Source organism: Rattus rattus, chromosome 7 (genome assembly GCF_011064425.1).
Source record: "Rattus rattus isolate New Zealand chromosome 7, Rrattus_CSIRO_v1, whole genome shotgun sequence".
NCBI lineage: Eukaryota > Metazoa > Chordata > Mammalia > Rodentia > Muridae > Rattus > Rattus rattus.
In genome coordinates, this window is record NC_046160.1 from 92,483,678 (window position 1) to 92,509,082 (window position 25,405).

The 25,405-nt window shown below is 38.3% G+C and overlaps 1 protein-coding gene and 1 pseudogene across 1 annotated transcript in view; one reads left to right on the forward strand and one right to left on the reverse strand.

Annotated features, from left to right (window-relative positions):
* Positions 1-11,822: 11,822 nt before the first annotated feature.
* Positions 11,823-15,641, reverse strand: LOC116906142 (annotated as a pseudogene).
* Positions 15,642-22,875: 7,234 nt separating this feature from the next.
* The window catches only part of Gphn (gephyrin), a 289,114-nt gene continuing 286,584 nt past the window's right edge, over positions 22,876-25,405 (forward strand). The window contains exon 1 of the mRNA XM_032907990.1: positions 22,876-22,989. The gene's annotated coding sequence lies outside the window, so the exon portion shown is untranslated. The remainder of the gene's footprint in view (positions 22,990-25,405) is intronic.

The window sequence follows — 25,405 nt, forward strand, 5'->3', positions numbered from 1 at the left end:
AGTAATACAAAACTCACTTTTTGCCTGTAGTTTGAGGCAAGAATTGTGATAGTATTATATTATAGGATATATACAAATATATAATTAAGAGAGTTAAGGGAGATAGATACACAAAGAGAGACCAATTCTATGCCTAGATTCTTGGCATAGAGGTCTGAAGTCTTACATACAGGGTACAGGGAAATGTTTTGCTTTGCCCTTTGATTCAGGTTCTGGACTCCTAAGAGCCTTTATTATTCTCCTTTAGTTTTTTGACATGAAATTTTACTGTGAAATAATAAATGAAATAATAAATTCCATAATGGTGTGTATAGTACAGTTAAAATTTTGCCTCTATATGGGAAAAGGAACCATGAAAATCCAGAGAAGTTAAAATTAAGTTCATATATATTAACTCTTGTCCCCAGACAGGAGATGTACCTGGGTCATCTTAATCCTTATTATTTTAGTCCCTCCTCCCTTCCCTCCCTTCTTCCTGCCCCTCCTCCTTCCGTTCCTCCTTCACTTTCTCCCTCCCATCCTCCCCTTTTCTCTTTCCTCCCCCTTCCTGTTCCCTTGTTCCCTTCACTCTCCCTCTCCTCCCTCTGAGACAGACATTTTCTATGCATGGTAAGACAATAGCCCTTGAAGACATAAAGTAGCTCACAGGGTGTTCATCTTGTTGCAGAGTTTCTAATATTATTGGAAAGCAATAAATAAATATAAATTATTTTTCATCAGAATTTATGACAGAGAAGAAATCTAAGGTATTTGTTTTAGTAGCATAGAAGAAATGTTAATTCTAGCTATAAGGACAGGAATGGTAGAATACTAAATTATAAGTAATTTACTGGTTGAACTTGAGGAATAATAAAGTATTTTTTTACAAATATACCGGTGACTGCACCTAGTGCAAAGTAAAAACAAAAAAGTTATATTCTAAGCTTTAGGAAATAACTGAAAGGCATTGGTAAAGCTTAGAAAAGTTTCATTAAATATGGTGATCGATGTTATGTTTGAGTATTGAATGAAAGGTGAAGAGTTGAGAAGCAAGTTTAGGCTGCTCTTAAAAATCCGGGCCTGCTTCAACAGAGGAATGGATACAGAAAATGTGGTACATCTACACAATGGAATATTACTCAGCTATCAAAAACAATGACTTTATGAAATTCGTAGGCAAATGGTTGGAACTGGAAAATATCATCATGAATGAGCTAACCCAATCACAGAAAAACACACATGGTATGCACTCATTGATAAGTGGCTATTAGCCCAAATGCTTGAATTACCCTAGATGCCTAGAACAAATGAAACTCAAGACGGATGATCAAAATGTGAATGCTTCACTCCTTCTTTAAAAGGGGAACAAGAATACCCTTGGCAGGGAATAGAGAGGCAAAGATTAAAAACAGAGACAGAAGGAACACCCATGCAGAGCCTACCCCACATGTGGCCCATACATATACAGCCACCCAATTAGACAAGATGGATGAAGCAAAGAAGTGCAGGCCGATAGGAGCCGGATGTAGATCTCTCCCGAGAGACACAGCCAGAATACAGCAAACACAGAGGCGTATGCCAGCAGCAAACCACTGAATTGAGAATAGGACCCCCGTTGAAGGAATCAGAGAAAGAACTGGAAGAGCTTGAAGGGGCTCGAGACCCCATATGAACAACAATACCAAGCAACCAGAGCTTCCAGGGACTAAGCCACTACCTAAAGACTATACATGGACTGACCTTGGACTCTGACCTCATGGGTAGCAATGAATATCCTAGTAAGAGCACCAGTGGAAGGGGAAGCCCTGGGTCCTGCTAAGACTGAACCCCCAGTGAACTAGACTGTTGGGGGGAGGGCAGCAATGGGGGGAGGGTGGGGAGGGGAACACCCATAAGGAAGGGGAGGGGGGGGATGTTGCCCAGAAACCGGAAAGGGAATAACACTCAAATGTATATAAGAAATACTCAAGTTAATAAAAAAAAAATCCGGACCTGGAATTGGAAAATAATAGTCATTAAAGATGAAATTAGATTGTAAAGATTTTGTTATTAATTTCATACAAGGGCATAGATAATCAGTGCTACTTCTAGTTCCCACCCTCAACATAATTACTTCTTTAACTTAATCTAATTTGTACCCTTCTGCAAAAATGCCTTCTTTTTAGTATATAACATTTTAGCACATTTTAGTGGGTTTTTTTTTTTTTGCCTTTTATGTTATTCCTTAATATAGTTCCAAGACTATCTTGCCTTAAAATATTTGCTCAAATGGATTCTTGAATAAATTTACTGGGATTACCCTAGTTGCATTTTACACTGTTATGTGTACATGTGCATTTATCACTTTCCAAGATAAATAACTCATACATCTAAAGAAAAATTTAATATGCCTATCCCCAACATAAGTATATGGTTGCTAGGATTTTAATTTGATTTACTTGGTAAAATGCTTTAACTGGAGAGACAACACAGTGGTTAACAGTATATACTATTTTTAGTAGAAGACCAAATTTTAATCCCAAGTACCTAAGACTGGCAGCTCTCACCGCATGTAATTCTAGATCAAGGGAATACAGCACTCTCTTCTGACTTCCATTGCACTGCACTCACATGCATGGGCCCACACTGACACATAATGGAAAGTTATAAAATTAAATCTTTAAAGGTATACTTTTCCCAGCCTTTATGTTAATGTGCTTTTGCATAATGATACTTGCATATTGAATATGTTAAATACATATTCTTATATTACTCCCTTATGAAATTATACTATTGCAATATTACAGTCTTAAAAGATTCAGCATGGGTTCCCTGCTCCTGGACAGGTGGGCACTCCTGAGACTGCAGAGCAGGAGTGACCACCAATACTGCCAACCCCTTTCCACATCCCTGGCCCAAGAGGAAACTGTATAGGGCCTCTGGGAACCGGAAGATAGGGGCACCCAAGCAGCAGATCCCCTGCGGTCCAGACACCACCTGGATCTGAAGGGACCCGATCAAAAACTCCCTGAACCCAAATCCAGTGGGAGGGAGAGCTAAACCTTCAGAGGGGCAGACACGCCTCAGAAGCCAGAAGAGACTACACTCTGCCCACATTTCTGACTCCAGAGGAAAACACCTAACACCATCTGGGACCCTGGTACACAGGGGCCCCCAAGAAAAGGCTGTACAGGGCCTCCTGGTTGCTGCCCTCACAGAGAGTTCAAAAGCAGGCCCCCAGGAGCCACTTCAGCTGCAGGACCACAGGTAAGACCAACATTTCTGCTCCAAGCGACCTTTCTGGTGGACTCAGGACACAGGCCCACAGGAACAGCTGAACCAGTAGACAGGAAAGACTACACGCCCGAAGGCAGAACACTCTGTCCCCATAACTGGCTGAAAGAAAACAGGAAAACAGGTCTACAGCCCTCCTGATACACAGGCCTATAGGACAATCTAGCCACTGTCAGAAATAGCAGAACAAGGTAACACCAGAGATAACCTGATGGCAAGCGCAGGAACCCAAGCAACAGAAACCAAGACTACATGGCATCATCGGAGCTCAATTCTCCCACCAAAGCAAACACTGAATATCCAAACACACCAGAAAAGCAAGAGCTAGATTTAAAATCACATTGGATCATGATGCTGGAGGACTTTAAGAAAGACATGAAGAACTCCCTTAGAGGAACGTAGGAAAACATAAATAAACAAGTAGAAGCCTATAGAGAGGAATCACAAAAATCCCTGAAAGAATTCCAGGAAAACACAATCAAACAGGTGAAGGAATTAAATATGGAAATAGAAGCAATCAAGAAAGAACACATGGAAACAACCCTGGATATAGAAAACCAAAGGAAGAGACAAGGAGCCGTAGATACAAGCATCACCAACAGAATACAAGAGATAGAAGAGAGAATCTCAGGAGCAGAAGATTCCATAGAAATCATCGACACAACTGTCAAAGATAACGTAAAACAGAAGAAGCTACTGGTCCAAAACATACGGGAAATCCAGGATACAATCAAACCTAAGGATAATAGGTATAGAAGAGAGTGAAGACTCCCAGCTCAAAGGACCAGTAAATATCTTCAACAAAAAAAATAGAAGAAAACTTCCCTAACCTAAAGAAATAGATCCCCATAAACATACAAGAAGCCTACAGAACTCCAAATAGATTGGACCAGAAAAGAAACTCCTCCCGTCACATAACAGTCAAAACACCAAATGCACAAAACAAAGAAAGAATATTAAAAACAGTAAGGGAAAAAGGTCAAGTAACATATAAAGGCAGACCTATCAGAATCACACTGGATTTCTCACCAGAGACTATGAAAGCCAGAAGATCCTGGACAGATGTCATATAGTCCCTAAGAGAACACAAATGCCAGTCCAGGTTACTGTATCCAGCAAAACTCTCAATTAACATAGATAGAGAAACCAAGATATTCCATGACAAAACCAAATTTGCACAATATCTTTCTACAAATCCAGCACTACAAAGGATAATAAATGGCAAAGCCCAACATAAGGAGGCAAGCTACACCCTAGAAAAAGCAAGAAACTAATCGTCTTGACAACAAAACAAAGAGAAGAAAAGGCACACAAACATAATCTCACATCCAAATACGAATATAACAGGAAGCAACAATCACTATTCCTTTATCTCTCAAACATCAATGGACTCAACTCCCCAATAAAAAGACATAGATTAACAAACTGGACACGGAATGAGGATGCTGCATTCTACTGCCTACAGGAAACACACCTCAGAAACAAAGACAGACACTACCTCAGAGTGAAAGGCTGGAAAACAACTTTCCAAGCAAATGGTCTGAAGAAGCAAGCTGGAGTACCCATTCTAATATCGAATAAAATCAATTTTCAACTAAAAGTCATTAAAAAAGATAAGGAAGGACACTTCATATTCATCAAAGGAAAAATCCACCAAGATGAACTCTCAATCCTAAATATCTGTTCTCCAAATACAAGGGCACGTACATACATAAAAGAAAACTTACTAAAGCTCAAAGCACACATTGCACCACACAATAATAGTAGGAGATTTCAATACGCCACTCTCATCAATGGACAGATCATGGAAACAGAAATTAAACAGAGACATAGACAGACTAAGAGAAGTCATGAACCAAATGGACCTAATAGATATTTATAGAACATTCTATCCTAAAACAAAAGGATATACCTTCTTCTTACCACTCATGGTACTTTCTCCGAAATTGACCATAAAATTGGTCATAAAACAGGCCTCAACAGATACAGAAAGATAGAAATAATCCCATGCGTCCTATCAGACCACCAGGGGATAAAGCTGGTCTTCAACAACAATAAGGGAAGAACGCCCACATATACATGGAAGTTGAACAATGCTCTACTCAATGATAACCTGGTCAAGGAAGAAATAAAGAAATTGAAGACTTCTTAGAATTTAATGAAAATGATGGTACAACATACCCAAACTCATGGGACACGGTGAAAGCCGTGCTAAGAGGAAAACTCATAGCTCTGAGTGCCTGCAGAAAGAAACAGGAGAGAGCATATATCAGGATATTGACAGCACACCTAAAAGCTCTAGAACAAAAAGAAGCAAATACACTCAGGAGGAGTAGAATGCAGGAAATAATGAAACTCAGAGCTGAAATCCAACAAGTAGAAACAAAAAGTACCATACAAAGAAACAACAGAACCAAAAGTTGGTTCTTTGAGAAAATCAACAACATAGGTAAACCTGTAGCCAGATTAACCAGAGGATACAGAGAGTGTGTCCAAATTAACAAAATCAGAAATGAAAAGGGAAACACAGCTACAAAATCAGAGGAAATTCAAAAAATCATCAGATCCTGCTACAAAAGCCTATATTCAACAAAACTTTAAAATCTGGAGGAAATGGACAATTTCCTAGACACATACCAGGAACCAAAGTTAAATCAGGAACAGAGAAACATTTAAACAACACCATAACTCCTAAAGAAATAGAAGCAGTCGTTAAGGTTTCCCAACCAAAAAGGGCTCAGGTCCAGATGGGTTCAGTGCAGAATTTCATCAGACCTTCATAGAATACCTCATACCAATACTATCCAAACTATTCCACAAAATTGAAACAGATGGAGCGGTAGTGAATTCCTTCTATGAAGCCGGAATTACTCTTATACCTAAACCATACAAAGACCCAACAAAGAAAGAGAACTTGAGACCAATTTCCCTTATGAATATCGGTTCAAAAAATCTCAATAAAATTCCTGCAAACCCAATCCAAGAGCACATCAAAACAATCATCCATCATGATCAAGTAGGCTTCATCCCAGATATGCAGGAATGGTTTAATATATGGAAAACAATCAACCTAATCCCTTATATAAACAGAGTGAAAGATAAAAACCACATGATCATTTTATTAGATGCTGAGAAAGCATTTGACAAAATTCAACACCCCTTCATGATAAAAGTTCTGGAAAGAATAGGAATGAAAGACCCATACTTAAACATAGTAAAAGCCATATACAGCAAACCAGTAACTAACATTAAACTAAATGGAGAGAAACTTGAAACAATCCCACTAAAATCAGGGACTAGAGAAACCTGCCCACTCTCTCCCTACTTATTCAATATAGTTCTCGAAGTCCTAGCCAGAGCAATCAGACAACAAAAGGAGATCAAAGGGATACAGATTGGAAAAGAAGAAGTCAACATATCACTATTTGTAGATGATATGATAATATATTTAAGTGATCCCAAAAGTTCCACCAGAGAACTACTAAACCTGATGAACACCTTCAGCAAAGTGGCTGGGTGTAAAATCAACTCAAATAAATCAGTAGCCTTCCTCTACACAAAAGAGAAACAAGCCAAGAATAAAATTAGGGAAACGACACCCTTCATAATAGTCCCAAATAATGTAAAATACCTCGGTGTGACTTTAACCAAGCAAGTGAAAGTTCTGTATGATAAAAATCAAGCCTCTGAAGAAAGAAGTTGAAGAAGATCTCAGAAAATCTAAAGATCTTCCATGCTCATGGATTTGCAGGATTAAGAGAGTAAAAATGGCCATTTTACCAAATGCGATCTACAGATTCAATGCAATCCCCATCAAAATACCAATCCAATTCTTCAGATAGTTAGATAGAACAATTTGCACCTTCATCTGCAATAAAAGAAAAATCCAGGATAGCTGAAACTATCCTCAACCATAAAAGGACTTCAGGGGGAATCACTATCCTTGAACTCAAGCAGTAGTACAGAGCAATAGTGTTAAAAACTGTATGGTATTGGTACAAAGACAGGCAGATAGACCAGTGGAATAGAATTGAAGACCCAGAAATGAACCCACACACCTATGGGCACTTGATTTTTGACAAAGGAGCCAAAACCATCCAATGGAAAAAAGATACACTGAAACTAATAGAAGAAAAAGTGGGGAAGTATCTTAAACACATTTGCACTAGAGACAATTTCCTGAACAAAATACCAATGACTTATGTTCTAAGATCAAGAATCGACAACTGGGATCTCATAAAACAGCAAAGGGCACTGTTGTTAGGACAAAACGACAACCAACAGATTGGGAAAAGATCTTTACCAATCCTACAACTGATAGAGGGCTTATATCCAAAATATACAAAGAACTCAAGAAGTTAGACCACAGGGAGTGAAATAACCCTTTTAAAAATGGAGTTCAGAGCTAAACAAAGAATTCACAGCTGAGGAATGCCGAATGGCTGAGAAACACCTAAAGAAATGTTCAACATCTTTAGTCATAAGGGAAATGCAAATCAAAACAACCCTGAGATTTCACCTATCACCTGGGAGAATGGCTAAGATCAAAATTCAGGTGACATCAAATGCTGGCAAGGAGGTGGAGAAAAAGGAACACTCCTCCATTGTTGGTGGGATTGCACACTGGTACAACCATTCTGGAAATCAGTCTGGAGGTTCCTCAGAAAATTGGACATTGAACCAGCTATACCTCTCTTGGGCATATACCCAAAAGATGCCCCAACATATAACAAAGACACATGCTCCATTATGTTCATAGAAGCCTTATTTATAATAGCCGGTAGCTTGAAAGAACCAAGATGCCCTTCAGTAAAAGAATGGATACAGAAAATGTGGTAAATCTACACAATGGAATATTACTCAGCTATCAAAAACATTGACTTTATGAAATTCATATGCAAATGGATGGAACTGGAAAATATCATCCTGAGTGAGGTAACCCAATCATAGAAAAACACACGTGGTATGCACTCATTGATAAGTGGCTATTAGCCCAAATGCTCGAATTATCCTAGATGCACAGAACACATGAAACTCAAGAAGGATAGCCAAATGAGAATTCTTCACGCCTTCTTTAAAAGGGGACAAGAATACCCTTGGGAGGGAATAGGGAGGCAAAGTTTAGAACAGAGGCTGAAGGAACACCCATTCAGAGCCTGCCCCACATGTGGCCCATACATATACAGCCACCAAACTAGGTAAGATGGATGAAGCAAAGAAGTGTAGGTTGACAGGAACCGGATGTAGATCTTTCTTGAGAGACACGGCCAGAATACAGCAAATACATAGGCGAATGCCATCATTAAACCACTGAACTGAGAGCGGGACCCTCGTTGAAGGATTTTTAGAAAGGACTGAAAGAGATTGAAGGAGTTGGAGACCCCATATGAACATATGAACAACAATGCCAACCAACCAAACTTTCCGGGACTAAGCCACTAACCAAAGACTATACATGGGCTAACCCTGGACTCCAACTGCATATGTAGCAATGAATAGCCTAGTAAGAGCACCAGTGGAAGGGGAAGCCTTTGGTCCTGCCAAGACTGAACCCCCAGTAAGCGTGATTGTTGGTGGGAGGGCGGTAATGGGGGGAGGATGCGGAGGGGAACACCCCTATAGAAGGGTAGGGGGAAGAGTTATGGTGATGTTGGCCAGGAAACCAGGAAGGGGAATAAGAATTGAAATGTAAATAAGAAATACTCAAGTTAATAAAGATTAAAGAAAAAGATTCAGCATGTTATGTAAAAATTTTATTTATTATCATCATTATTACTATTATTACTCTTTTTTTGTATTTTTTTATTAACTTGAGTATTTCTTATGTACATTTGCAAACATCCCTTCCTCCCCCTTCCTTATGGGTGTTCCCTCCCCACCCTCCCCCCATTGCCGCCTCCCCGACAGTCTAGTTCACTGGGGGTTCAGTCTTAGCAGGACCCAGGGCTTCTCCTTCCACTGGTGCTCTTACTAGGATATTCATTGCTACCTATGAGGTCAGAGTCCAGGGTCAGTCCATGTATAGTCTTTAGGTAGTGGCTTAGTCCCTGGAAGCTCTGGTTGCTTGGCATTGTTGTACATATGGAGTCTCAAGCCCCTTCAAGCTCTTCCAGTTCATTCTCTGATTCCTTCAACGGGGGTCCCGTTCTCAGTTCAGTGGTTTGCTGCTGGCATTCGCCTCTGTATTTGCTGTGTTCTGTCTGTGTCTCTCAGGTTCGATCTACATCCGGCTCCTGTCGGTCTGCACTTCTTTGCTTCATCCATCTTGTCTAATTGGGTGGCTCTATATGTATGGGCCACATGTGGGGCAGGCTCTGAATGGGTGTTCCTTCAGTCTCTGTTTTAACTATTATTACTCTTATATGTGTGTATGTTCACATGTATTTTAAAGTTATGAGATAACTTGTAGGAGTCAACTTCTGACTCCCTGTGGGTTCCTGGGCTAAACCTTAAAACATCAATCTTGTCACCAATTATATATAATTAACTGAATATCGTGAATTATATTTTTTAGTATTGATCAGCTTTCCCTCTTAGGAAGACAATTTTAGAAAACAAGCTATGGTTTAAATTTTATATTTATTTTTCTATTTTTGACGCCTTTAAGTGTTAGTGCTACTGTTGTTACCTGATTTTTGTCTTAAAGATTTTATTATTCCTTTTGTCTGTTTTACAAGCTGTGAAGCCAGCTGTTACCTAGATGGATGATATATAGGTAGATATATGATAGATTGATGGATGGATGGATGGATGGATGGATGGATGGATGGATGGATGGACAAATAGATAGATAATCCGCTAAGGTGTAAATAGTGGCGTTTGTACAGAAATACGAGAAATTATATTTTTATATACTGATAATGCTGATAGTCCCTTTTTTACCTAAGCATGAAAAACTAATATTTAATTTTAAGTGATAGGTTTACTTTCTCACCATATTGGGAGGTAAGAATACACATTAGCATGCTTTTCTAGAAATAGGCGTAATGGACCCATAATGGAATATTCACACTGACTTTCAAATTCTTAGATTACCTAACATGAGAGGATACTGAGCCCAGGGACATTTAACATGAGCTTCTTGGGAATGTTGGTGGTCGAAAAGCTACTGTACAAGGGATACTAACATCAGAACACTGAACAAACTGTCATATTCACTCATGCATGGCATGCAGTGGTTGATGCTTGGTTTTTACTGTCCACTACTCCACACACCACCTGAAGTAATAACAGTTCTGTTTCTTTTCCAGGTGCATGTTGCTCTCCAGAGGGAGATAGTTCAAATGAGAGCTTTTTATTTGTCTTTCTATTCTGCCTATTTATTTATAAATCTATAATTTTATTAATACAAAACTGACAGTATGGTATGAAGTTTATACTTAAAAATTTTCACATACATCTTAACACATGCTGAAAAAGATTTACACTGTAGTTCTAGATGCAAGTCTAAATACTAAAAATGTATGGATCTCATGATTCAAGACAGTATTTTAGACATCAGTTAATTTGAAGATTTTATATTCTCAAGTGAACCACTACTCTGATACAAAAGTTAATCTCCTGAGACCAAGGTTTGTTAAGTCATTCAACCCTTGAATTGATTCAATGGCATTTATGCTGTCACTAACTGAACTTGCCACAAACAGTTTCAGGGCTCCAACCTGAAAATCAAAAGCAAAAACAACAACAACAGCAGCAACAAGAAGCCAAAATCCACAAACCAAATCAATCCAACAAACCAACAGAGAGGCTCCATGGTTTTACACCCTAAGAGCAGAGGCCTCCTCTTCCTTTTCCCATAGACCCTCCTGCAGTGCTTGAGCCAGTGGCTTAGATGGATAAACTGATATTTATAACTTTGTGGTTGGAAAAAACTGGGGTTTTTCTAATTTCAAGATTTCTACGGCTGAATGGTCTGCCTCTATATACTATCCAATAAACTTTCCCTCTCTAGTTAGTTTTCAATATCAAATGACAGTTTTGAGCACTCAGAATTGGCTTTGTCCATTAAGGGCCACTTTGAGCTCAGGTTAGGAGTACCTTGGCAGTACGTTTGCATATTCACAGATATTTTTTTAAATAGTATCTCACAATCCTCATTTATGGTGCCAATGACATTTTTTGATAGAACCAATTTATTAGGTAGCTGTTCCTTCTATTTTTTCACCATTTTCACAATCAGGCCCCAAATTTCAATCAAAAGGATTCTACTCATCTCCCTTCCTCTCTGCATCAACCTTCCCACCCCTAATTAATATACCAGTAATAGCCCAAAACTACATACATGCTAGGATGTAAAAATAGAGTTAACAGTATTAGGAAGAAGTCTATGGTTTGTAGAGAAGCTTTCTGAGGATCAACAGTATCTTTGCTTTCCCACACCCAGGTATGCAGGTTCTATTTTTCATGGAAGGCCTGTTACTTCCTTAGTAAAGCACAGAACTGGTTACCTTGAAATACCCTTTGCCCTCTATTGCAGTGGGTGTGCAAAATATACAGCTTGGACAATTTAAAGCACTTGGGCTGCTATAGGGTATAGAAACTATGCTGGCTCTTCAAAGGACATCTTCTCAAGCCACCCAAGACAAGTAGAACTCTTCCCCTCCCCAATCGAAATCTTCAGTCAGAGGTGACAGAGGCTGGTACTCAAGAGGGGTAATTCTTGTTTTTTTGTCATCATCCTCTGGAGAGTAGGAATACCACGGTAGCCTTTCCTCACAGAAGGATATGACTATCTGTGGGCGCTTAAAATTGACTTTCATTTCATCAGGAACATGAGCTCTTCACTGGAGTCAGTAGCTCCAATAATCTGTTCTGGCACCAAATCCTGGGCAAAACGTTGTAGACTTTCTGACTCTTCTTTTATTCTCTTTGGTTTGCTTTTTTCTCCCTTATTTTCAGAATCAATGTTATGCTTTCCTCCCTGATTTATCTGTCTAATGAGCTTTGTCAGTAACTGTAAAAGCTCAGCAATAAGTTCAGGGCAATCTAGATTTCTCTTCCGGCTCCCATGTGTTGTCTTCATCTGAGAAACGGGTTCATTTTAGGAGGTATTCCACCTTGTCCTTGACAACTGACCAATTAACTTTTTCCACAACATAATTCTTTTCCTCCTCTTCTAGTACTACCTCCACTTTTCTTGTTTTGTTTCTTTTCCCATAGTACCTGCTAGCTTCCTACTGTAAATGGTGACACTGCTCATAGCAGTGCCTGAGAGACCTGGAGGAATCTGTGTAGCACTTCTGCTGTGTTGCTTTGGGCAGACCAAGGGAGTAGCAGAGAAGCAAAAAGCCCTGTGGCCTCAGCAAAGTGCCCAGCTGAAGCAACATTATGCAGGCTGTACTAATGGACCTCCTACTCTCCCTATTTTAAAAAATGTAATACTTTTCTTATAAAGAAAGTAAATTTAATTTTGGAGCAAAGACTGAAGGAAAGGCCATCCAGAGACTACCCCACCAGGGAATCCATACCATATGCAGACACCAAACCCAGACACTATTGCTGATGCCAAGAAGTGCTTGCTGACAGGAGCCTGATATAGCTATCTCCTGAGACGCTTTTCCAGAGCCTGACAAATACAGAGGTGGATGCTAACAGCCAACCATTGAACTGAGAATGGGGTCCCCAGTGGAGGAGTTAGAGAAAAGACTGAAAGAGCCGAAGGGGTTTGCAACCTCATAAGAACAACAACAATATCAACCAACCAGACTTCTCCCCACCCACAACCACCCAGAGCTCCCAGGGACTAAACCACCAACCAAAGAGTAGAATTAGAGGGACCCATGCCTCCAGCTGCATATGTAGCAGAGAATGGCCTTGTCTGGCATCAGTGGGAGGAGATGCCCTTGTTCCTGTGAGGGCCTGATGCCCCAGTGTAGGGGAATGCCAGGGTGGCAAGGCGAAAGTGGGTGACTGGGTAGAAGAGCACCCTCATAGAAGCAGGGGGCGGAAGGGATAGAGGGTTTCCAGAGGGGAAACTGGAAATGGGTACCATTTGAAATGTAAATAAAATATCCAATAAAAATAAATAAATACTAAAAAAAAAAAGAAAGTAAATTAGAAATAAAATGTTACAGTAAAAATGTGGAAGGAGCCTAAGTAAATCTGTTAAATATCAATCATATAATAAAATGCAAAAATATAATAAGCAACTAAAAAAAATGTGTTTAGTGTTTTCAGATGGCAGTTATTCTGGTCTTGCTCTCCAAAAGTAAAAACTTTGAAAGCCCCGTGTGATGTGGCCATGCCTACAGTACTTAGTACTCAGGAGGCCAACAATGGCAGGTCACAAATTTAAACCTAGCATTGGGGACATATCAAGTTCATGGCCAGCATGGGGGAAAGGAAAAGGGATATCTGAGGGAAAACTTTGTTTCGTAACTTTCTACATATGAAGGGGAAAGAAGAGTTAAATGACAAAGTACTATCAATAAATGAAATACGAAGACTAATCAAATTGATGTTTAAAATCTACTTTTTACAATACTCACAAAATATAAAGAAATAATCAAAGGGAAGTAAGTGATATAGTTTACTCCAAATATATTTAACCTAAAAGCAATCATTACTAACAAATATTTTAAAATATACTATATCTCTTTATACTTGTTATGCAGCTAAAAGTATGATATTCTAAATGAATGAAGGACAGTGATATACAAACTTTGAACAGTCCTTTAAAGCTAAATATATAGCTTGTGGCTATTATAAATAAGACTGTTATGAACATAATGGAGCATGTGTCTTTGTTATATGTTAGTGCATCTTTTCGGTATATGCCCAGGAGTGGTATAGCTGAGATCTCAGGTAGAACTGTGTCCAATTTTCTGAGGAGCTGCCAGACTGATTTCCAGAGTAGTTGTACCAGCTTGCAATCCCACCAACATTGGAGGAGTGTTCCTCTTTCTCTACATCCTTGCCAGCATTTGTTGTCACCTGAATTTTTGATCTTAGCCATTCTGACTGGTGTGATGTGTAATCTAAGGGTCATTTTGATTGTATTTCTCTGATGACTAAGGATGTTGAACATTTCTTTTGCTTCTGCTTTGCTGATAAGTATTCCTGAACTGAGAATTCTATGTTTAGCTCTGTACCCCATTTTTAACAGGATTATTTGATTCTCTGGAGTTTAACTTCTTGAGTTCTTTGTATATATTACATTTTAGCCCTCTATTAGATGTAAGATTGGCAAGGATCTTTTCTTAATCTGTTGGTTGCCATTTTGTCCTAACAACAGTGTCCTTTGCCTTACAGAAGCTTTGTAGTTTTATGAGATCCCTTTGTCTATTCTTGATCTTTGAACTTAAGCCATTGGTGTTTTGTTCAGGAAAATTTCTCCAGTGCCCATGTGTTCGAGCTTCTTGCCCACTTTTTCTTCTGTTAGTTTGAGTGTATCTGGTTTGATGTGGAGGTCCTTGATCCACATGGACTTAAGCTTCGTACAGGGTGATAGGAATGGATCGATCTGCATTCTCATATATGCTGATCTCCAGTTGAACCAGCACCATTTACTATCTTTTCTCCATTGGATGGTTTTGGCTCCTTTGTCAAAACTTAAGTGACCGTAGGTGTGTGGGTTCATTTCTGGGTCTTCAATTCTATTCCACTGGTCTATCTGCCTGTCTTTGTACCAATACCATACAGTTTTTATCACTATTGCTCTGTAATACTGCTTGAGTTCAAGGATAGTGATTTCCCCTAGAAGTCCTTTTATTGTTGAGGATAGTTTTAGCTATCCTGGGTTTTTTGTTATTCCAGATGAATTTGCAAATTGTTCTGTCTAACTCTCTGAAGAATTGGATTGAATTTTGATGGGGATTGCATTGAATCTGTAGATCGCTTTTGGTAAAATGGCCATTTTTACTATATTAATCCTGCCAGTCCATGAGCATGGGAGATCTTTCCATCTTCTGAGGTCTTCTTCAATTTCTTTCTTCAGAGGCTTGAAGTTCTTATCATACAGATCATCTTCAAATAGTGATATTTTGACTTCTTCCTTTCCAATCTGTATCCCTTTGACCTCCTTTTGTTGTCAGATTGCTCTGGCTAGGACTTCGAGAACTATATTGAATAAGTAGGGAGAGAGTGGGCAGACTTGTCTAGTCCCTGATTTTAGTGGGATTGCTTCAAGTTTCTCTCCATTTAGTTTAATGTTAGCAACTGGTTTGCTGTATATGGCTTTTACTATGTTCAGGTATGGGCCTTGAATTCCTGTTCTTTCCAGGACTTTTATCATGAAAGGGTGTTGAATTTTGTCAAATACTTTCTCAGCATCTAATGAATTGATCCTGTGGTTTTTATCTTTCAGTTTGTTTATATAATGGATTACATTGATGTTTTCCGTATATTGAACCATTCCTGCATACCTGGGCTAAAGGATTTTTGATCATGATGGGTAATTGTTTTGATGTGTTCTTGGATTCGGTTTGCAAGAATTTTATTGAGTATTTTTGCATCGATATCCATAAGGGAAACTGGTCTGAAGTTCTCTTTCTTTGTTGGGTCTTTGCGTGGTTTAGGTATAAGAGTAATTGTGGCTCCACAAAAGGAATTCGGTAGTGCTCCATCTGTTTCAATTTTGTGGAATAGTTTGGATAGTATTGGTATGAGGTCTTCTATGAAGGTCTGATAGAATTCTGCACTGAACCCATCTGGACCTGGATTCTTTTTGGTTGCGAGACTTTTAATGACTGCTTCTATTTCTTTAGGAGTTATAGGGTTGTTTAAATGGTTTATCTGTTCCTGATTTACTTTGGTATCTGGTATCTGTCTAGGAAATTGTCTATCTCCTCCAGATTTTAAAGTTTTGTTGATGATAGGCTTTTGTAGTAGGATCTGACGAGTTTTTTAATTTCCTCTTGATTTTCTAGTTATGACTCCCTTTTCATTTCTCACTTTATTAATTTGGACACACTCTCTGTGTCCTCTGGTTAGTCTGGCTAAAGGTTTATCTATCTTGTTGGATTTCTGAAAGAACCAACTTTTGGTTCTGTTGATTCTTTGTATAGTCCTTTTTGTTTCTACTTGGTTGATTTCAGCTCTGAGTTTGATTATTTCCTGCCTTCTACTCCTCCTGGGTGTATTTGCTTCTTTTTGTTCTAGAGCTTTTAGGTGTGCCGTCAAGCTGCTGATATATGCTCTCTCCTGTTTCTTTCTGCAGGCACTCAGAGCTGTGAGTTTTCCTCTTAGCACAACTTTCATTGTGTCCCATAAGTTTGGGTATGTTGTACCTTCATTTTCATTGAATTCTAAGAAGTCTTTAATTTCTTTCTTTATTTCTTCCTTGACCAGGTTATCATTGAGTAGAGCATTGTTCAACTTCCATGTATATGTGGGCGTTCTTTCCTTATTGTTATTGAAGACCAGCTTTAGTCCCTGGTGGTCTGATAAGACACCTGGGTTTATTTCTATCTTTCTATATCTGCTGAGGCCTGTTTTGTGACTGATTATATGGTCAATTTTGGAGAAAGTACCATGAGGTGGTAAGAATTCTATCCTTTTGTTTTAGGATAGAATGTTCTATAAATATCTATTAAGTCCATTTGGTTCATGACTTCTCTTAGTCTGTCTATGTCTCTGTTTAATTTCTGTTTCCATGATGTGTCCATTGATGAGAGTAGGGTGTTGAAATCTCCTACTATTATCGTGTGAGGTTCAATGTGTGCTTTGAGCTTTTGTAAGGTTTCTTTTATGTATGTAGGTACCCTTGTATTTGGAGCATAGGTATTTAGAATTGAGAGTTCATCTTGGTTGATTTTTTTTTTTGATGAATATGAAGTGTCCTTATCTTTTTTGATGACTTTTGGTTGAAAATCGATTTTATTTGATATTAGAATGGCTACTCCAACTTGCTTCTTCATACCATTTGCTTGGAAAGTTGTTTTCCAGCCTTTCACTCTGAGGTAGTCTGTCTTTGTCTCTGAGGTGTGTTTCCTGTAGGCAGCAAAATGCTGGGTCCTCATTACATATCTAGTTTGTTAATCTGTGTTGAGCCCATTGATGTTAAGAGATATTACAGAATAATGATTGTTGTTTCCTGTTATCTTTGTATTTGGATGTGAGATTATGTTTGTGTGCTTGTCTTCTCTTTGTTTTGTTGCAAAACGATTAGTTTCTTGCTTTTTGTAGGGTGTAGCTTGCCTCCTTGCGTTGGGCTTTACCATTTATTATCCTTTGTAGGGCTGGATTTGTAGAAAGATATTGTGTAAATTTGGTTTTGTCATGGAATATCTTGGTTTCTCCCTCTATGTTCATTGAGAGTTTTGGTGGATTCAGTAACCTGGACTGGCATTTGTGTTCTCTTAGGGTCTGAATGACATCTGTCTAGGATCTTCTGGCTTTCATAGTCTCTGGTGAGACGTCTGGTATAATTCTAATAGGCCTGCCTTTATATGTTACTTGACATTTTTCACTTATTGCTTTTAATATTTTTTTCTTTGTTTTTTTTGCCTTTGGTGTTTTGACTATTATGTGACAGGAGGAGTTTCTTTTGTGGCCCAGTCTATTTGGAATTCTGTTGGCTTCTTGTATATTTATGGGCATCTCTTTCTTTAGGTTAGGGAAGTTTTCTTCTATGATTTTGTTGAAGATATTTACTGGTCTTTTGAGCTTGGAGTCTTTACTCTCTACTATACCTATTCTTCCTAGATTTGATCTTCTCATTTTGTCCTGGATTTCCTGTATGTTTTGGGCCAGTACCTTTTTCCGTTTTACATTATCTTTGACAGTTGTGTTGATGATTTCTATGGAATCTTCTGCTCCTGAGATTCTGTCTTCTATATCTTGATGCTTGTATCTATGGCTCCTTTTTTCTTACTTTGGTTCTATATCTAGGGTTTCCTCCCTTTGTGCTTTCTTTATTGCTTCTATTTCCATTTTTAATTCCTTCACCTGTTTGATTTTGTTTTCCTGGAATTCTTTCAGGGATTTTTGGGTTTCCTCTCTATAGGCTTCTACTTGTTTATTTGTGTTTTCCTGCATTTCTCTAAGGGAGTTCTTAATGTCTTTCTTAAAGTCCTCCATTATCATGATCAAATGTGATTTTAAATCTGTATCTTGCTTTTTAGGTGTGTTTGGATATTCAGTGTTTGCTTTGGTGGGAGAATTGGGCTCTGATGATGCCATGTAGTCTTTTTTTTCTATTGCTTGTGTTCCTGCACTTGCCTGTAGCCATCAGGTTGTCTCTGGTGTTACCTTGTTCTGCTATTTCCGACAGTGGCTTGACCATTCTATAGGCCTGTATGTCAGGTGTGCTGTAGACCTGTTGTCTTGTTTTGTTTCAGCCAGTTATGGGAACAGAGTGTTCTGCTTTCAGGTGTTTAGTGTTTCCTGTCTACTGGTTTTCAGCTATTCCTGTGGGCTTGTGTCCTGAGTCCACCAGGCAGGTCGCTTGGAGCAGAAAAGTTGGTCTTACCTCTGGTCTTAGGCCTGAAGTTGCTCCTCAGGACTAGGTTTCAACTCTCTGTGAGGACAGCAACCAGAAGGGCCTGCCCCGCCTTTTCTAGGGTCCCTGTGCACTGGGGGCCCAGATGCTGCTATGCCTTTTCTGTCTAGAGTCAGAAATGTGGGCAGAGAGTAGTCTCCTCTGGCTTTCCACGTGTGTCTGCCCCTCTGAAGGTCTAGCTTTCCTTCCCATGGGATTTGGGTACAGGGAGCTGTTTAACTGGGTCCCTTTAGATCCAGGCATAGTCTAGACTGCAGGGCTCCTGCAGCTTGAGTGCCCCTATCTTCCTGTTCTCAGAGGCTCTATAACAGTTTCCTCTGGGCAAGGGATGTGGACAAAGGTGGGCAGTACTGGCGGTCTCTCTTGCCCTGCAGTCTCAGGAGTGCCCACACATCTGGGCGATGAGCTCTCTCTCCCATGGGGTTTGGGATGGGTTGGATCTTAAATACATTCAGATATTAATTAGTTCAGTAATCCCTTGCTTTTTGTTACACTACTGCACTAGCACATATTACAGACTGGTTTGGTATTTACATTTTTCTTTTGGTAGCATGGAGAGTTATCTTCAAGTACCATGATCACTAGTGAATAGGAGTAAAGGCTCTAGGAAAAGCAGAAGCTTGACTTCTAAATGATCAGTATGTTGTGTAGGTGTCTTCAGCAAGGGTCCTTACCTTCAGTGTGTGGAGAGCAACATACAGCCTTGACAAAAGTCTAGGTTGCTTGGGAATTCCTTTGGCTATGAACTTAGATGTAAGCTGTTTGCAATACTGAAAGCTTCATTTGTTGATGAGATGCTTATGTAGGGCTCTATCTCCCCCATCATTTAGCCATTTAAATTATCTGTGTGTGTGTGCGTGTGTGTGTGTGTGTGTGTGTGTGTGTGTGTGTGTGTGTGTGTGTGTGTGTGTGTGTGTGATTTTAGGAGTCTTACTACTTTTGGTTTCCATACTTCCACTCAAATGCCCATAAACTTAGCTGTCTGTCCTTGTGTTGTGGGATTTTAATTTCAAACATTTGGTTTGCCAAATGAAGACTCAGGAGCTACTTGGTGAAACTTGCTAGCTCCGAGAGGCAAATGACTTTATTCCACCAACATTCCAGAGGAAAAAAAGCTCTTCCTCCTTTGCTCAGTCTTAAATAGCCTTCAATTCAAAGACCCGCCTTCTTGCTCTTCCAGTTGACATATTGTTGACTTTATTTAGCTCTTGTTTTGGGTTAAAGGTGTGTGCTAGGGTTGACCCACACCACAAGAAGAAACAATTTTTTTTTTCACTTCAAACTCTCCAGGTTCACAATGTGATCAAATATTCTGTAGCATTCCCTCTGTTTCCTCCCTCATCTTCCTCTCTCCTCCCTGCTTGATCCTCTCATTCCAGATCCCTACACACACACACACACACACACACACACACACACACACAGAGAGCGGGGGGGCTCCATATTTATTTATTTTTAACTTTATCAATTTTTTTCACTCCAGATTTTTTCTCCCTCCATGTCCACCCTCTCACTGTTCCACATCTCATACACCCTCCCCTGTCATCTCCATGAGGATGTTCCTAATCCCCCACCCCACTAGACCTCTACACTCCCTGGGACCTCCAGTCTTCAGGGTTATGTGTTTTCCCTTCCTTGGGAGAGCTAATCATTCCCCACACCCTGCCCCTATTTCCTTATTCAATACCTAACCTCAGATTCTACTGTTAGTGTGATTATCAATGACTTAGTAGCTAATTCCCACATGTAAGTGATACATAACTATGTTTCTCTTTCTTGATCTGGGTTACCTCACTTTGGATGATTTTTGTCCCCTAGTTTCATCCCTTTACTGCGAGCTTCATGATTTCATTTTTTTAATCTGAGTAATATCCCATTATATAAATGTACAACATTTTCTTTATGTATTCATCTATTGTCTATTGAAGGTCTTTCACAGATCCACTTGTGTTTTAAATAAGAAAAGGAGAGTTCTATATATTTTAAAGTTGTTGGCCTTTTACTGGAATAGTCTCTCTTATCTAGCTAGTAACTTAACCTCGGCTTCTCTGCCACTTTCTTGGCTCTCACTACTTCCTTTCATCTCTGTCTCATTCTTGCCTGCCTTACACTTCACTCACTGTCTCTTTTGCCTGCTCCCATACTTCCTTACCATGTTCCAGTGTCAGCTCTTTATTAAACAAAAGCCACATTTCAGTGTGAACCAATCAGCAGCAAGAAGATCCTGGTTCCATCTCTTAGGGTTACCTTTAGGCATTGTGGGCTGTTGCACCTTCACCATGGCAGCTTACGTTTTAATACGATAATGTCAGGGAATAGTCTTTGGGGCAGGTGAGGAATGACAAGCATTTACAACTATAAACCTAGTGTTGGGCCATATAGATGACAATGCCAAAATCCTGCCAGGATTTACCTCTCTTCTGATATAGCAATCAACAATTGAAAATGTAGGGATGGGCTGGAGAGATGGCTCAGTGGTTAAGAGCACTGACTGCTCTTCCAAAGGTCCTGAGTTCAAATCCCAGCAACCACATCGTGGCTCACAACCATCTGTAATGGGATCTGATGCCCTCTTCTGGTGCATCTGGAAACAGCTACGGTGTACTCATATATAATAAATAAATAAATCTTTAAAAAAAAGAAAAACTGTAGGGACACACCGTCATACTATGTAAGGGAACCTCATTCCAACTGTTGAACAATGTCTAGGCTGTTCCCAGTTTCTGGCTGTTATGACTAAAACAGCAGTGAACATGGTTGGTCCAGTCTCTGTGGTAATGTAAACATCCTTTGGGTATATACCTAAGAGTGGTGTAATTGGGTCTTTAGGCACATAAATTCTGATTTTCCTTAGAAACTACGACACTGATTTCCATAGTCCCTGTACAACTTTGCACTCCTACTAGCAGTGAATGGGTATTTCCCTTACTATACCCTGACAGCATGAGCTGTCTTTCATTTTATTGATCTTAGTCTTGTATTGGATGTTCAATTGGTAAAAAATCTTTCCTTTGTGTAAGATACTCCTTTGTTTGAATGATGCTGTCCTTTAACATGCAGAAGCTTCTCACTTTCATGAGGCCCCATTTATTAATTGTTGCCCTTAGTGCATGCTCTACGTTCTGTTCAGAAAGTCTTTTCATATTTAAATGAATTCAAGGTTGTTTCCCAATTTCTCTTCTATCATGTTCAGTGTATCTGGTTTTATGTTGAAGCCTTTGATTTATTTTGATTTGAATTTTGTACAGGCTGAAGAATATCTGTTTATTTGCATTCTTCTACAGGCAGCAATCCAGTTTGACTAGCACCATTTGTTGAAAATACTGTCTTTTTTCCAGTGTGCATTTCTGGCTTCTTTTTCTAAAATAAGTTGTCCCTAGGCTTATGGGTTTGTGTCTGGGTCTTTAACTTAATTCCATTGCTCAATATGTCTGTTTTTATGCCAGTACCATGCTGTTTTCATTATTAGAGCTTTGTCAATTCAATGTCAGGGATGGTTATAACTCGGCAGTTCTTGTATCATTCAGCATCGTTTCCCTATGCAGTGTTTCTTCTAACACAGACTAGACTAGAGCTGATACCAATGTATTATGTAAACTCTACTCTCTGTTAAGAAAGTCTTGTAAAATCAGTATTGAAAAACATAAAGCTTTTCATACTTCATATTGAACATAAAATATTTATTCATTAATGGGCAAACTATAGAGAAACATAATTATCATTCCAGCATAGTTTAAAATCTTATTTTTCCTTCTAGTTCACGAGCCTGTGACCATTTTTCCCCTTTTGTATCCACAATAGAAAGAAGTATTAGATTTTTTTGCATGTATAATTAAAGTATGAATATTTAGGTGCTAGGATTAATTTTGTTATTAAATAATTAGATTTTGTAATCAGCATATAGCAGTGAACTTTTTTAAACTTGAAAATATTTCATAATTTTGAAATGAGCTTTAACCATGCCATATAAGGAAATAACATAGAAATAATAAACTGCAGTAGTTCTTATTTAAAATACTTTCATCAATTTGCAATTTTTATAATTTTCTCTAACCAACAAGATGAATATCACAAAGTGCATTGCATTTCAATTACATGTGCAAGAACATATTGAGAGAATATTGTTTCTATGCTGTCTTTGAAATTATTACTTAAATTTTCATCAAACAAGTAACTTACTCTGCACGTTTGTTTTCTTTCAGGAAACACTCATAGACTGGTGTGATGAGAAGGAACTTAATTTGATATTAACAACTGGCGGGACAGGGTTTGCACCACGAGATGTCACTCCAGAGGTGAGAGGGAATGCCCTTCTCATATTCAAGGATAGTCTAGCTATGTCATTTTCAATTCCTCTTACTATAATATTATTTTTTAGTTTTATAGGCATTACTATTATGGTTATGACAATACAAATATTTGGCTGTAGAAGAATTTTTTTAAACGTATTTCTTTACTTGAATTTGCCTTTGAAATTTTTGAATATTTTGAACTGCTCCAGAAATTAATTCTTCAGTTACTTGATGACAGTTAAACTTTAGGAGGTCATTGCACATGTTTGACAAATAGAATGGCACAGGTGTGATGTGCTTTGCTACTGTAGCTCAAATTTGGTTCTTATTTTCCTCTTCAAGTAATTTGTCTCAAAGTACGGTAAATAACCACTATATATTTATAGTAAGTTTACACTAAACTGATGAAAATGCACTATATTTTCCTTATTTAAATGCACAATTTAATAATCTACACAGCATAAAAATTCCTGTGCTTTATAACACAGGAATGTCATCAACACAGGCAGAAAACTTACACAAAAAAAATCATGAATACAGGGAAAGGTCTTTAGTTTGTATTTTTAAACTCCATAGATGTCAGGCATTACTACAGTGTAGTGGAAACTTAGTTTACCATTATGACTTAGCTTTTTTACCCCTCAAATGAATGTTAAGTTTTTAGTTCAATTTCAACATGGTTTTAATTTTGTACTTCTATTTCCAAACCAGTTTATTATTCTGTCTACTACCTTCTTTTTACTACGGTTCTTTTTCTCTTCATCTATTGAATAATTACTGTCCCTGTGTCTTTAATTTCTGCATGAGAGTCCACAAGAATGCCTGCTAAAGTGCCCATTGCTTGTCCTCTTCCTTACAGCTCCTAATCTTGCGGTCGGTGCTCACAATTTGATTTTCAGGCAAATCCTTATATAGCATAGATGTCTCTGACCAATAAACTATACTACTAAATTCTGAGAAGTGCTGTCTACATTTTGAAAATATACATTCCTAAAACAAATCCTAAAATTTTTATTGACTGACCTATTTTTAGTATTATTCTTTTATATTATCATTTCAATTGGAATTATAAATAAAATATTTTTCTTCTAAAACATTCAAAAGAATTTTTTGGGATAGTGTTAACTTCAACTGTAGAAATCAAAAAATCATCTGTTATGCAATTTATTTTCTTTCTGTCACCTAACTTGTGGTGGTTATTTGACCATTTTTTTATGAGACTAATGGAAAAAATACACTTGATAGGGAAACTGCTTTTGCAGAGGTGTGGTTATATTTTATGTTTGTTGTTGTTTGTTTGTTTGTTTATTTGTCTGTAAGGAAACTACCTATATAAAAGTATTGATTTTTGAGTATAAACATTTTTAAACGATTCTCAGCTAATATAATGATTTCACCGTTTTTGTATGATGGTGTGATATTTACATTAGTATTTATTTTTATGTCACAAAATAGAAAAGGTTACCACAGAATTCATTCACAACCAAATAATTTTATTTTTAATTGTAATGAAACAGTTTATGCCACCAAGTATCTTGTTTACCGTAATCTCAAGTTATTCTTCAATTCCTTGTCTTCCATTGACCAACAAGGTTAGTATAGGTGGGCTACATTCATTTATATTAGTGATACACATGTGGAATTTTTTCCTCACACTAATCAATTCTCCAATTCTTTATATATCAGAATTCTGACCTGTAGTTGTTCAGATTATCGAAATTTAAGGCTCAATACTACAAGACTGCCCCCACCTCTAACACCATCAATAAATCTTGAATTCCCCAGATTATGTACACTTTGTCCTGCTTGTCTACAAAGTCTCTGGATTCACATACCCCTCCCTTCCAAAGTACTATTAGCTAAAATGGCATACAAAACTTTGATTATATGTTATTATATGACTCAGAAGTAGCTGTATGAAAAAGAGGCCTTGTTCAAGGTATAGCAGGGACTACTCATAGAAAGCCCATGCTCTGTTCAGACGTAATACAATTAATTATAACACCAAAAGGCATCCACCAATTCCTGAGCCATGGGAATCTTAATTAAATGCTCAATGATTTTTATTAAAACTACACCCTATCTGTGAGCGAGACTGAAAATTTCAACATTCTAATAACTTGATGTTTCTCATGGCCAGTACTATCCTGAGTACTATTCTTATGAGTTTGAGATGTGTAATGGATTGCAAAAGGTACTACTATTATTCAAGGGGGTTGGGGAGTTTGGGGAATTCTGCACGGAGAACCAGGGACTATATTTGTGTTATACTACAATGGTTTAGTCATTTAACCACTCCGTTTAATTTCCTTAAAAATGAGGAAAACAGAATTATCTATTTTCCCAGTGTTCTGTGTGCATTTATTTTTAAAGATTATTTTCATTATCTATGTGTATAGATGTGTGGGAGTATATAGGG